Source organism: Thermobia domestica, chromosome 7 (genome assembly GCF_964235325.1).
Source record: "Thermobia domestica chromosome 7, izTheDome1.hap1.1, whole genome shotgun sequence".
In the NCBI taxonomy this organism is placed as follows: domain Eukaryota; kingdom Metazoa; phylum Arthropoda; class Insecta; order Zygentoma; family Lepismatidae; genus Thermobia; species Thermobia domestica.
In genome coordinates this window covers 228242477-228257466 of record NC_137460.1, presented here as the reverse complement: position 1 = coordinate 228257466, position 14990 = coordinate 228242477, and the positions used below count along the sequence as shown (strand labels likewise).

Sequence of the window (14990 nt, the reverse complement as noted above, 5' to 3'; positions counted from 1 at the left end):
GCACGAGGTTGATAGCCTTTCTGAAATTCGTTGATTCCCTTATACATGTCCTGGATGTTTTTATTTTTACTATTATCTTCAAGTTCCTTATCTGAAACTAAAACAGTGAAAAACATTTTTAAAAAATTAGAAATTGAGCCAGATAGTATCTGAACCTAATGACAATAAAAACATTAAGAAAAAGAAAATGAGCTTCATGGGATCTGAATTTAAAGACAGTGAAGAACATTTAAAAATTAGAAAAGAGAGCCAGATGGTATCTGAATGTAAAAACAGTCACGAACATTTAATAAATAGGAAGTCTGCAATATGGTATCTGAAACTAAAGACAGTAAAGAACATTAAAAAAATAGAAATGGAGCCAGATGGTATCTGAATCTGAAGACAGTGAAGAACATTAAAACTAATTAGAAAATGAGCCAGAGGGTATCTAAACGTAGACAATGAAGAACACTAAAAATTTAGAGAGTGAGTCAGATGGTATCTGAAACTAAAGACAGTCCAAGATATTACAAAAGTTTAGAAACTGAGCCAGATGGTATCTGAAACTAAAGACAGTGAAGTACATTAAAAATTAAGAAAATTAGAAAGATAGAATATGAATCCAAAGGCAGTGAAAACCATTTAAAAATTTAGAAAGTGAGAACGGATGGTATCTAAATATAGGCAGTGAAGAACACTAAAACTTTAGAAAATGAAATAGATGATATCTGAACCTAAAGACAGTGAAGAACATTTAAAAAGATTAGAAAATGAGCCGGATAGAATATGAATCCAGAGACAGTGAAAAACATTTAAAATTTAGAAAGTGAGTCAGATGGTATCTGAACCTAAAGACAGTGAAGAATGTTTTTAAAAATTTAGAAAATGAGCGAAATGGATCAGCCAGATGCTATGAATTACGCGTGTTCGAGACCTTCCGTATAGTGTATAAATTTTGATGTGCAACTGTTATGACGGCATGAGAAGCACACAAACATTTGGTATTTAAGAAAAAAAATGGTAACAGTTATTAGTTTGGTTCACTCAAAACTCCTTTAAGTATTTACTTTGTCTGTCTGTGTGTCCATCTGTATCACAAAATCTTTAGAACTACGTAATCGAACACTATCAATTTGGCTCAGGAGTTAGTGGATCACATATTGGCGTCCAGAGAGGGGAGTGAGAGGGAGTAATTGCCCCTGCATTTTTGAAAGAATTCTTTGAAATATATGTTAAAACACATTAGATTTGTTTACTCAACCTCTAAAAAAATTAATATATTTATTATAATTATTAAAGTTATACAATGTGCATTAATAATAACGTGTACATTGTGCACTAACATTGTGTACATGTTATACAATGTGCACTAACAAGCGCAAATCTTTTAACTATATGGTTACCATAATATCAAATTTCAGAAATACAGGTTTTCTTTAGCCTTTGTTATTATTTTTCTTAATTTTCAGTTCGAAACAAAGGGCAATAAACTGTTTTCACTATAACGACTTTTTTAAATTTTAATTAAGATATTAATGTCCTACTTTTCAGTGTACAGTATTAACTATGAAGTACCTAATTAAAACAAAAGTTATTTATCAAATTTATCATCGTCTATGTAATGGGGAACTAATCTTCGTGAACAAATTCTACGGGTCTGCTGTCAAGAGTTCACGCGTGCCAGTACACCTTTGAACTACTTACACAGATCAGCTCGATAATAGTGTAAACTTGTATTTTCCCATTTTTTAAGATAAATGCTTCAGGAATGAAAGAATCATAATAAAATTTTCTACCAAGTACACAGCGTTACTAATTAAGTTAACGGCCGTTGTTGAAATATTTTCATTTTGTTCCCAGATGGTTGTGTAAACCCATGACGCATTAACAGCGTCCTTCCCTCTCTTTCCCGCCAGTTTTATCAATTAACACCGCCATTCCCTCTTTTTCCCTTCAATTTGATCTATTTTCTTTCCTCCCTTACAATATCTATATATATATATATATATATATATATATATATATATATATATATATATATATATATATATATATATATATATATATATATATATATGGAACCAGAAGAGGGAGAAAAGCGAAACTTTGCATGAAGCAACTGTAAGGACGGGGACATCGTTTTACGTATTAAACAACACCACCCAGTGAACAACGTTGCCATCCCAGTGTAAAGTTATACTTTTTTTCAAATGGCACAACGTCAGATTATTGCATATTTCAAATCAACATGTTAAACAAAAACTTAAAAAAAAACACTTATTATTCAGTGTTGCAAACTAAGGATGTTATAAGTTTGGAAGCCTCTATCACACATACAACACAACAGAGATGGACAAGATAATGCACATCGGAAATATCGTAGCGTTGGATACGATGGTCATGGTATGACTTGTTTTGAATGAATAGCAGCGAAGTTACAATGGCTTGAAAATTTGAATATTTTTGAAACTTTATTTTGAAAAAATGTTTAAGTAATTATCATATCTAATTACTTGTGAAGTTTGCAATTGAGAAAAAAATCATTTTGACGTGTACAGCACTATATGATAAAGATTGATAAAGTTCGCAACACTGCTGAAAATTGCTTATTTCTGGACAGTATTTAAACTGATTATTGATTTCCTTCTCTTTTATAGCATTGCAGGACTAACTTTTAGTATGGGTAATTACAACAAGTTCTCGCAAGTAGATTTACACGATTTCGCAGTGTTGCAAACTTCAGCAATTTTTATCATATCTCCGGGACGGTTTGAGATATCAAAGTGCTGTAAACGGCAAAATAATTTACCCATGCATTGCGAACCACACAAGTAACTAGATATGATACTTACTAAAGCATTTTTTCGAAATAAAGCTTTTAGAAAAAATTCAAATTTTCAAGCCCTTGTAACTTCACTGCTATTCATTCCAAACAAGTCATACCATGACCATCGTATCCAACGCCATGATACTTCCGATATGCGTTGTCTTGTGTATCTCCATTGTGCTGTATGTGTGATAGAGGCTTCTAAACTTTCGATGTTTGTGATATTATAACATCCTTAGTTTGCAACACTGAATAATAAATGTGGTATTTTAAGTTTTCGTTTAAGATGTTGATTTGAAATATGTAATAACCTGACGTAGTGCCATTTGAAAAAATATAACTTTATACTGGGATGGCAATATTGATCACTGGGTGGTATTGTTCAATACGTAAAACGATGTCCCCGTCCTTATACCCTTATACTTGCTTTGTGCGAAGTTTTGCTTTTCTTTCTCTTCTGGTTTCTCCGTTATCAGGGATATTCCAGATAAATTGTCTAGCGTGTGTATATATATATATATTTTGTCGGACTCTTCGTGACGTCACGTCCACGATGTTGACATTTCTGTGACGTCACCTATCCTATGTTTCCCAGACTGTTGCAACGATTCCAACGATACCTCATTTACTGAAATCGGTTCATGCATTTTGAACTCCATACTGGAAGTAAATGATACAGTCCCATACGGACATGTCAAAACCAATAACCTCTTATAGGCTTTGCCATAAAAATATACATACACACTTGCCTTCGACACACACACACACACACACACAAACTCCATCGAAAGTAAAAATGATAATAGTAACGATGAAGGTAATAATTGAGGATCTGGTCAAAGAGTTGGCAATTTAAAAATTAAAAAAAAAAAAAAAAAAAAAAATAGAGGAAAATTTTTCAAATATAAATGGATTTTTATGTACTTCCATTCTATCTTACTGTAACTTTTGTTTAATTTCAAAAGTAAAATTTTATTGTGTGGTTTATTACTGTTCATATTTTGAATTACCTATACATATATGGGGACTTTACAAATCTTGTAAGTGCTTAGGGTCTCTAAGGGACTCAATCCGGCCCTGGTTCGTCTTCATTGTCTTAAAACGAATCCAACACAGGACAAATGTACCTAGAATTCTATTTTCAATACGTATACATTAGGTAAACTATTTTAAGATATTCCTTTGAATACTTGAGCGCATATGTATTTGCTTTAGAGATGGGCCTTCAACATTGTAAAAGATTTTAAAAGGACTATTTTACCGTGTTTTCCGTAACCAGTGCATTGGTTCTGATGGTCTCATTACCTAGCCTCCAAGATCGCCAGACTTAAGGCTGATTATTTTTTCTTACAATGTTGGACTATTAGTTAGGGATGTGGACGAGACGAGCCGAGACAGGATTTTCCTGACAAAATTTGAGTCGAGACATCACTTTTATAGCTCATTTTCGAGACGAGACTGCCACAAATCTTGTCTCGTGCGCATCCCTACTATTAGTAACGTGTATCGTTAAAGTTGCCTACTAGACAAAGGTTTAGGATACCTCGTCTCGAAAAATGTGTTTATTTCTATTGTAAGAGCTCCGTCTTGTCTCGTATCTTGTTACAAAGATCTTGTCTCGTCTCTTCTAGTACGTATTAAACGACGGCGTTCGAAAAGTAACCTCCGCTTAGTTTTTTTAAAAAAAGAAAAGAAACACCAAAGTAAATAAAAATAATTTATTATACGTCTGAAAAGTACTTATTTGCTCTATTTTTCAACATAGACATTCAAGCACTTATCATATGTCTGCAATAGCTTAGAAATTCTATCAGCATAAAAATCTTCCGTCTGTGACTTGAGCGAGCCTGTGGCCACATCTTTCAGCTCTTCATCATCACCAAAGCGCAGAGATCCAAGCTTCACTATGTATGGAAAGCTCCGAAATTGTGAAGCGTTGATTTTGAAGCACTGATGGCCTGCCACTCCTCTCTTCGTCATGAATGTTCGTTCGTCCACTTTTAAATGTACGAATCAATTCACGAACAATTCCTTCACTCATCACACTTGGTCCATACACGACATAAAGTTCCCGATAAATAGCACTTGGCGGGGTTTTCTTTTGCAACACACATTTTGAGACGCTACAGTGGAACTGGTAATCAGACAACCTTCACTCTACCACGTCTGTACAAAGAAAATAGCGCTGTCCCTATTAGCCTACTTCACGCACAGTGACCAATCAGATATTACTTTCCGAAAGCACCTCGTAGATGTTGCTACCCCATAGGGAAAGTTCCTTCTTACAAGAACAGAATGTACCAGGGAACATGGCACCTACAGTCCTAATGAATTTCGTAGATACTTACTTCTTCATTCATAGTCCAGTCAAATTTAAAATAATAATAATAATAATAATAATAAATAATAATAATAATAATAACCTGAGATTTTGCACATTCCTTTGGGAAGGTGTATATAACAACATACTAAAAGTCCTGAAATATCCGATGACGGGTTTGACGCCATATTATAAAATGGCCGCTAAAGTGTGGTTTCTTGAAGATAATAACTGGTTCTCACTTTAATACTTATGTAGTATTTGCACTATTGATGTTATTTTTACTTCATTCGAATAACAAAGAATACGCTTCAGGTATTACACTTACCAGTTTACTTCACATGTGGCAAGTAACGGACGGATTTCTTTTTTCTTTTTTTTTTTTTTTTGAAAAAAAATCAATTCTTCCAATTAGTATTCTTATATATTTGCCCAGAAAAACATCATAACAAGCTAAAATTTTGTACATACCTTTGAGGAGATGTATACAACATCAAGTGAAGTAATTTCTCGAAGAGTGATTTGCATACCATGAAATAATTGCATACGGAATCAAAACAAATTAGCGAGAAGGCCATTTATGTTTTTCGTGTATAAAAGTAATTTTCGGTTTCGACTTTTGGAATTGTTTTTTCCGTTTTACATAAATGTAGCTAACAAGCAAATGTCTATCTACTGTTCCTACATGCATGTAATTTTAATTTATTGTTCACTAGCAGAATATCCGTTCTTCCCACGGGGAGAATGCGTTTTATTTTGTACATAAAGGGCTGAATTTCGATTTGAACGGCATCGGAAGTGTCACTATTCGTCTCAGCGACACAAAAAACTCTGGATTCGACACCAATATTAGTCATTTTGGATAATTTCTATATTTCTTTCCCTCCCTCTCTTCTAAGTTGCACCGTCAAAGTGAAATGATAAAAACTATTCCAAGGCCCGAACCTCTTCTATGTTGAAAATTTGATCGAGATTGGTCGAGTGGTTCAAGAGTTATTAAGTTACAAACATTTTCATTTATGTACACTCATGTCCAAAATGATTGTCGCATATCCATAACTGTCTTCTTGTAAGAATATAATTTGATAATGATTTTGCAGGGTACTTTTAATACTGATATCATCTGTATAATCAGGAAATTTATATTTGTGGTAAATTTCATAGGAAAAGAATTATAAATACGAAAATTAGAATGAGTAAAACAAAATGTTGCTAAATGGACAAGAACATTTTATTTTCGTTTTATTGTTCTTATTAACTGCTCTCTTGACATGAAATTTGCCACATACATGTCTTTGCCGATTATACACATCCCAATATTATAAGAAATACCGGGCGAATTCGTTATCAAATTATATTCCTATAACAACATATTTATAGACATGCGACAATAATTTTGGACATGAGTGTACATATATAGAAGATAGATTTTTTTCTAAAATTTGATTTTGGTTATTAAATCGGCGTTGGTCGTGCTAAGGGACGATACTTTGGATATAATGTGCACTATTTGTTGTAATGATCTTACGAATATATCTACTTTTGAAACCAAGATGTTTAGTTTTACGCTCAGAGTATGTTCTTTCAGTAGATAATGTGATAAAACTGCAAAATATTTTGTCCTTTGATATTAAAGTTACTTTCCGGAGGAAACAATTCCAATTCGAAGGAGAAAGAGGAAGCAGGTTATGATTTCTGTATAGTATTTTTTTACTGTTTGTTTTGTAACAAATGAATCAGCCGTTGAAAGCAATTGTGTCCCTTAAGGGACAAAATGATCTTCCCGAAAAAAAAAAACTGTTCTGGTATTTTTCTGCTTGGCGCAATCCCCTTGTAACTTTCACAATATGAAGTTGAAATATGAAGCTATCAGAAAGATTAATTTTTTTCCCCTCTAACGTTGCACAAACACACCCACTTGGGTAAAGCAAACATAAAAAAGAATATCCCTAGGGTGACCAACTTCCCTAAATGAAATGTAATTGTGCACTCAGACAAACAACACACGCCATGTTAATCTGAAAATGTTGAAATGTATTGAGATTGACGATGGAGATTTCGAGCATTTATTGTAAACTTCTGAACATTTCAACTCTGATTAACATACACCTTTATTTCACTGAATGTTGCTCTTAACTGTTACCTTCACAACTATTATTATTATTATTATTATTATTATTACATTAATAAATACGTTTTTCTCTACTGTTAGTTTATTACGTTTCCTGTAGAAATTTGTTTTGCGCCTTAAAACTTTTACAGGACGGAGAGAAATTACAAGAAAATCATAGACCTTTATATTGCCGGCCGTAGTACCCCTTCTAATTGTCACAGAGACAGGACACAAGAACAGGAATAGTGAATGACAGAAACAATTATTCTCAATTATATAGTACACTAAAGTTAGATCCTGTAAATGTGACAGAATATCAAAACGCTATCCGTAATTTAAAACCTAAGAGAACATGTGGAATAGATGGAATACCACCTTATATTATTAAGGGTTGCTCGGAGGTTTTAATGCGTCCTTTATGTTATATATATAATTTGGTGATTAAAAAACAGATGTTTCCAAATAACTGGAAGGTATCTCGTATTAGTCCAATCTTTAAGAGTGGAGAAAAAAATAAAATTGAAAATTACCGACCGATATCAATAATTTGTGCTCCAGCCAAGGTATTAGAATATATACTCTATATACGTATTTTTAATCACGTTAAGTCTTTTATTTATCAGAACCAACATGGATTTTTTACAGGTAGATCAACTGTTACAAATCTGATTAATTTTGTTGAAGATGTACAGGATGCATTGCATAAACAAAATAGAGTGGATACTATATACTTTGACTTCTCAAAGGCATTTGACAAAATTAATCATGATATTTTATTGAATAAATTGTCAAATTTTGGTTTGAGTTTGTTGTTTTTAAAATTAGTGGCATCGTATCTTGAATATAGAAAACAATATGTTTCATACAACGGTCATCAGTCTTCTTTTTATCAAATGAGTTCTGGCATACCGCAAGGCTCTAACTTAGGACCTTTATTTTTTCTAATATATGTAAATGATTTACCGTCTAAAATTAAACATTCGAACTGTATAATGTACGCGGATGATTTAAAATTGTATAAAGAAATAAAAAATAAGAATGATGAATATATGTTACAATCCGATATTGCGGAAGTCTACAATTGGAGTGTTGAAAATATGTTGTATCTAAATTTACAAAAATGTCAATTTATGATAATAACTAAAAAGCGGAGCTATATTGATTGTAAATATTACTTAAATGGTGTTGAGTTGGAAAGGAAATATGAGGTTAAAGACTTAGGTGTATATTTTAATAATAGCTTGTCATTTAAAAGTCATATTGATAATATAACGAATGATGCTTATCGAATGTTAGGTTTTATTATAAGAAGTACAAAAAATATCCATGATTTATCAGTTATTGAAATATTATATAATTCAATGGTTCGAAGCAAATTGGAGTATGCATCAATAGTATGGTCACCAAGTTGTAAATCACAAAAAAATGAAATTGAAGCAATACAAAAGAAATTTTTAAGATACTTATATTTCAAAAAATATTCTGTTTCATCCTATCAGAGAAAAATTTCGTATATGTGGTTATTAAAGGAATTTCACTATGTCAAATTAACAAACAGAAGGATTGTAGCCCAGCAAATGTTCCTATATAAAATTATCAATGGATTAATTGATGATAGTACGTTTTTGGAAAGAATATGCTTTAACGCTACCCCATGTAAATTAAGAAATAGGAATCTTTTGGTAAATAAAATACCCAAAACAGTGGGATATAAAAATTCACCATTATTTGCAATGTGTGAAGCATACAACAAATTAGTAAAAATATGTGATTTGGATTTTAGTTGTAAAGTAAAAATTATTGTAATTTGGTGGAAACTTATGTAAATTTGGAATATATGTAAACCCCTGTCTGTAAATTGCAGCACATAATAGTATTAGGTAATGGTAATAGGTCTCGAAACATAAATACTTATGTATGTTGGCATTCTTGTACGTGTTTGTATTTTTTTTATTTTTGTGTTTCTTTCTATTTTTTGTATTTTTTTATTCTAGTGTTTGTTTTAAATTGATAACATAGATGTAATATTTTATGTAAGACTCCTGTAATTGGGATTCTCCTGTTGGAGTCAGCGGATTTAAATAAATAAATAAATAAATAAATAAACAATACCTCGTTGTAAAGGTTATGGAATACAGATTACAACGAGATAACTTTTGTGTCCCCCGTGCCAAACGCGTAGAAGAAGAAGAAGAAGAAGAAGAAGAAGAAGAAGAATTTTTTGTAAAAACGGGATTTTTTGAAATTTGTGAGAAGCTGGCAAGACTGTTACTTATTGTACGCAGGAAAAAGTATTTTCTCGTGCACACCAGACATTGGGTACAATCATGTAAAAAAATGAAGAGCGAAAGTTCAATACCAACTGAGAAAAATATTCCAAACGTGTTTCCTACGTGAATCACCCTATATATATTTTTCGAAATATTTTGGTCTACCCTTACGCCCGTAATTGTCACAGAGGTATAAGTTATACCTCGTTGAAAATCTTATGAGTCATAGAGTCCAACGAAGTAACTTTAGTGCCTCCCGTGCCCAACCTAAGGGAAGAAGAAAAAGAAATTCAAAAATGAAATTAAAAAATACATTTTCTCGAAATTGGCAACACTGTTATTTGTCGTGTGCAAGAATGGACATACACAGGGTATCATTAGTTAGGATGTTTATTTATTTTTATTGATACCACTTTTTATCCTCATGAAGGACACGAAGGACATGAAGGACACGAAAACTCTCACCAATCAACTTAGAGACCCCAAAAACTATGAATTCGACACTAATATCGATTACATATCATCATTCCCTAGGAGTAGTAATGGGAGCTGAATTTGGATTTAAACGGCATCGAAACTGTCACTGTTCGTTTCAGCGACCCCGAAAACTAAGGGTTCGACACTAATGTCAGTCAATTTCGATCATTTTTATATATTCCCTCTCCCCCTCCCCAAAGTTGCACCCTCGAAGTTAATTGACAAAAACTATCCCAGACTCGAACCTCTCTATGCTGAAAATTTGATCGAGATAGATTGGGTGGTTGAAGAGATTAAAGGTTACAAACATAGTCACTTTCATTTTTATACAGTGAAACCACTACTAACGGACACCTCTATAAAGCGGACACCTCCCGTAACGGACATATTTTGTAATCCCCAAACATCGTAATAGGAAAAAACATATTGGCAAACCTCTCTAAAGCGGACACTCTCTAGTACGGACACGGACAGTCTTTCTTGTCTTTTATAGGTATTATTTACCTCCTATTACAGACACTTATTCTAAAAACAAGTTGAAAAGTACAGTAAAAATACACTTTTAGTAATTCATACTATGTCACCACGGAAGAACATGAAGGTGTGACAACATTTTGCCTCCTCAACTGTCTGTTCAGCAACCCTGAGGAAGGGTCTCTGTTACACAACACCCTTATGTCCTTTGCTTGCATTTCACTCCCACCCAACCTGTTTCAGAAACAAAAGTGATTGACAGTTACCATCTGTTTGGGATGACACATCATTCCACTGTCCCGCTGAAATCTCTAATTAAGCAGAAGACAAGTTTGGTATTTTTGACGACGGGTACGCATATTGTCTTTAAAAAAAAGAAAAAAGTCATTACTTGACTGCAATTAACTCACAAATTAAAGCAGCAAACCGAAAACGTAGTAAGTAGCTATAAGTACAAAGTGCAGAGAACTAGGGAATTGGATGACGCAAGATAATGCAGGTACAGTATCATTTTGGTAATATTCATAAATGCGTGATGCATGCAAAAACATTTTTTCTTATTGCATATTACCTTGTTTATTAATTTACGTAAGAAAATATTGAAACCTCTGTAAGGCGAACACCTCTCTATAACGGACACTTTTTGATTCCCCACGGCTGTCCGCTTTAGAGAGGTTTCACTGTATATGTATATATTTCTATAATGAGACAGGGGGCATGGTTGCTCAGTGGTAGAGCGTTTACCTCTAGTGCGTGATGTCCCTGCTTGGATCCCCAGCCAAGTGAGTTTGTGGTTGATAAAATCGTGTTCGTGGGTTTTCTCGGGGTACTCCCATTTCCTTCCACTTTCTCATTCTATCAATTCTATCATCACTCACTTGCCTTAATAACCGTATCCCTCAGCCTAAAGGGCAAACATAGGACGTTAAACTGAACGATTTCATTTCAGTTCAGTTCAGTTTAATTTTTCATAATAATCTCGAAGGTTTTCAAGTATCATGTAATGTACGGTACCTATGATTTGTTTATGAACTCATGAAGCTAAAATTTCACGGGTAAAATCTCATTTGGCCAAAACCACGCCGTTCAAAACGGGACGAAATCTCACGTAGAGTAAACTCTTTTCACAACAAAACCTCGACATCACAATTTCTTTAATATCCAACGTTCAATATATTGCTGTGTGTGTATATATATAAAGTATATTAAAAATAACATGTAATTACATTGTAATTACATTAAGATAATGGCGGGCGATAATTTCTAACTTGAAAATAATAATTGCTACAGATAATGGTTCCAGTGAAGAAATCTGATCAGCAACTTTATTAATTTTCCAGAGCAGAAAAAGAAAGATTGCGTGTCAGGTTACTTTCATGCATAGACCAATATAGCTACTTTAGAAAAACAAGGCGAAGAAAATCACTTTGCAGCTTCCGTTCGTCAAATAATTTAACGAAAGTATGAGCATTCAATGGATAGGATTTCCTCTAATTTGCATTTGTTTGAGGATTATTATCAGGCTTTTTTGCTCTTCTAGTGTTTAAAGCAGCGTTTCCCAACTGGTGTGCCGTGAATGGGCCGCTGATGTGCCGCGAGGAATCGAAACAAAATTATTAATCTTATAGCAATAAAATTGCAAAACGTAGGGGAAAATGTATACTTGTATTTCACATTACTATGAACCTCTACTATGAATCTACAATTTTAAGTTTCATACCGGATTACTGTTCTGTACATTTCTAATGTTGAAAAATATATTTGTTATAATTGTTATGACCATTATTGCTTCTTTATTGTTGTAGACTATTTCGTTACTTGAAAATTTAAAATATCGTTCAATCCTTTCGACAAATTACCTACATTTGTGTTTTAAAAGTAAAAGAGATTTGTTTGTTTGTTCGTTATTTAGTGATTTTTCTTTTTAGTAAAAGGTTGAATACAGTTTTTAAAAAGAAAGCGTATTTTTAGAAACCAGAATCCAATATTTCATTGCAATTGTTTTCTATTTTTAAATTAGAATGAAAAATAAGCATAATGATTTACCAAGGGGAAAAAACAGTGAAAGAGCTTTCTTCTCTGTGAGGAGATCAATAATCACAGTTGTCATTGTTCTTAGCAAATGAAATGTTTGACTGATCGCTCATCACAAGTTATACAGTTACCATTATTAGTAACTCAATGACTTGTGTTTATCATGCGAGCTTGGTTACTACTAAGAACACAAGATGCAGAATATATATATATATATATATATATATATATATATATATATATATATATATATATATATATATTGAAAGGTCACCGTGATTCTGTTTCTATTTTCGCGTTTCTTCGTTCATTCATTTAATTTTTGAACACCAACACGTTGTTATTCTCACACCGCTACGTGTCAAACCGGTAAGAACGGGTCAGTGTTAACCGTAACACTGGATCCTTGGTGTTAAAATAACACGCGATAGTCACTCTGGGATCACTTGCCAGTGTTAAAATCTAGTTGTACATATTAACACCAATATTCTTTGCTCCCCATCTGCGGGTTTTTGAGGAAAATGCAAAAGCAATTCATTTACAGTTTAATTAGTCAAGAAAGGTGATTCCTAAAGAATTCTAGGAAGCTTCAGATAGACAATGGAAATTTTTCCGTCCCTTAGAGTTTATTGTTTAAAAATTGAACTGAAACTTTGAATGTCCCCGACAATGCCCTTGTAGGTAAAGAAAAGGAAAGTGAATAATGAAAATGAATATTAATTGAATGATAATGTGAGATGATGTATCCATTGCAATGAAAAAATAAAGTATCCATTACATACTCACACGATCAAGCATCGCAATGATTCAAACATCAGAAATGAATGTTGTATCATAGAGCCACCTTGCCTACTTTTGATATTTTGACTTGAGAGAATGCATAAAAAGTTTTAGCTTGACCGATGCGCAGAAAAATCTTTAATTTCTCTTTGGGATACACGATGACTGTGGTTAACACTGGCCTCAGTTTCAAATTCTTGACGGTTTTGTTTCAGATTTTGTTAGGATTGTGGTATTCAACATTTTGTCTGTAGGTTTTCTATTATTTTCTTTCATTTTATCATCATTACCCTCGTATGAGTAGTATTTGCGTTATAGTTAGTAGTAGTTTGTCACTGTTAAGAGTATTCAAACATTAATAAATTTAATAGCAACTTAACAGTTAATTTTAGCAGCTTAAAATTATCAACTGCATAAGATTAAACGGAAGGCATGCTTTATGATTCAATAATAATTCGAATTTCTCAAAAACTACACATGAGAATTCACTATCAGCTATGCCATTTTTAATCTTCATGTGATCTATCGATCCCTATGTCTCTTATTTTTGCACAGTATTAACGTTTAAGAGTAATCATGATTTTGTGGGCTATATCTCATTAATTGTACTGTGTTATGTCAACTTGCGAGTATGATAATGAACACTCAGTGTCATTGGCACTTGTTGTGGAATCTGAGAAGAAAATCGATAAGATGCTAGAAAACATCAGGAAGGGCTGCGAAAAATGTGGGATCAAAATAAATGTTAGAAAGACAAAAGGCATGGTGATTGGAACGAAGCGATCGTTATCAAATACAGAAGTAGGAGAGGAGAACATAGAACAGGTGAGTAGTTTTCTGTACCTGGTCAGTATTATTAGTGATGATATGAGGTGCCAACATTAAATAAAAATCAAGGACAGAAATTGTGAAAGAAGTCTTTAGGAGGAACAAAATGTCTGTTTTGTGGGACCTTGAATAAAGAGTTGAGAAAAAGACTTATAAACTGCTTCGTGTGGAATGTAGTACTGTATACAGCAGAAACATGAATATTACGCAAAAATAATTTTTAAAAAGTATGTAAGCCTTGGGAATGTGGGTGTGGAGAAGAATGAAGAGAATTAGTTGGATTGAGTGCAAAACAAATAAGAGGGTGTTAGAAATGAAAAAAATGAAATCTTTGAGTTTTACGTCCAACGGTTGTGCCGGTTAGGCTAAAGGAGACGGTGATGATGAGAGATGAATGAAATGGTGGAATGAAGAAAGTGGGAGGAAACGGGAGAACCCCGAGAAAACCCACGCACACGGTGTTTGTCCACCCCAAAGTTCACTTGGCGGGAGCAGGGTTTGAACCCGAGACCCCAAGCACCAGAGGTGAACGCTCTACTACTGAGCCACCGCGGCCCCGGTGTTAGAAATGGTAGGTAAGAAAAGAACAATTTAGGTATTGTTAAAAAGTGGAAGAGAAACTGGTTGGAACATTGGCTGAGAAGGAACTCTATCATGAAGAACGAGCTAAGAGTATGATGGCAGGAAAGAGAGGGAGGGGGCGAAGGAGACTACAATTAATGGACGATATCAATAAAGAAAAATCGCACATGAAGACGAAGAGGTTAGCAGAAGACCGTGGAGCATGGAAGATTCTCAATTGCGGCAAGTGAACTAACTGCTAATAAGTTAATGGCTGAATATCAATGTTGATGATGATGATAATGATCAATGTCACTTCATCTT

At 33.4% G+C, this 14990-nt stretch overlaps 1 protein-coding gene across 1 annotated transcript in view; it reads right to left on the bottom strand.

Annotated features, from left to right (window-relative positions):
• LOC145689012 (G-protein coupled receptor 54-like) overlaps positions 1-14990 on the bottom strand; it is a 386032-nt gene that overhangs the window by 142744 nt on the left and 228298 nt on the right. The gene's annotated exons all lie outside the window — the stretch shown is intronic.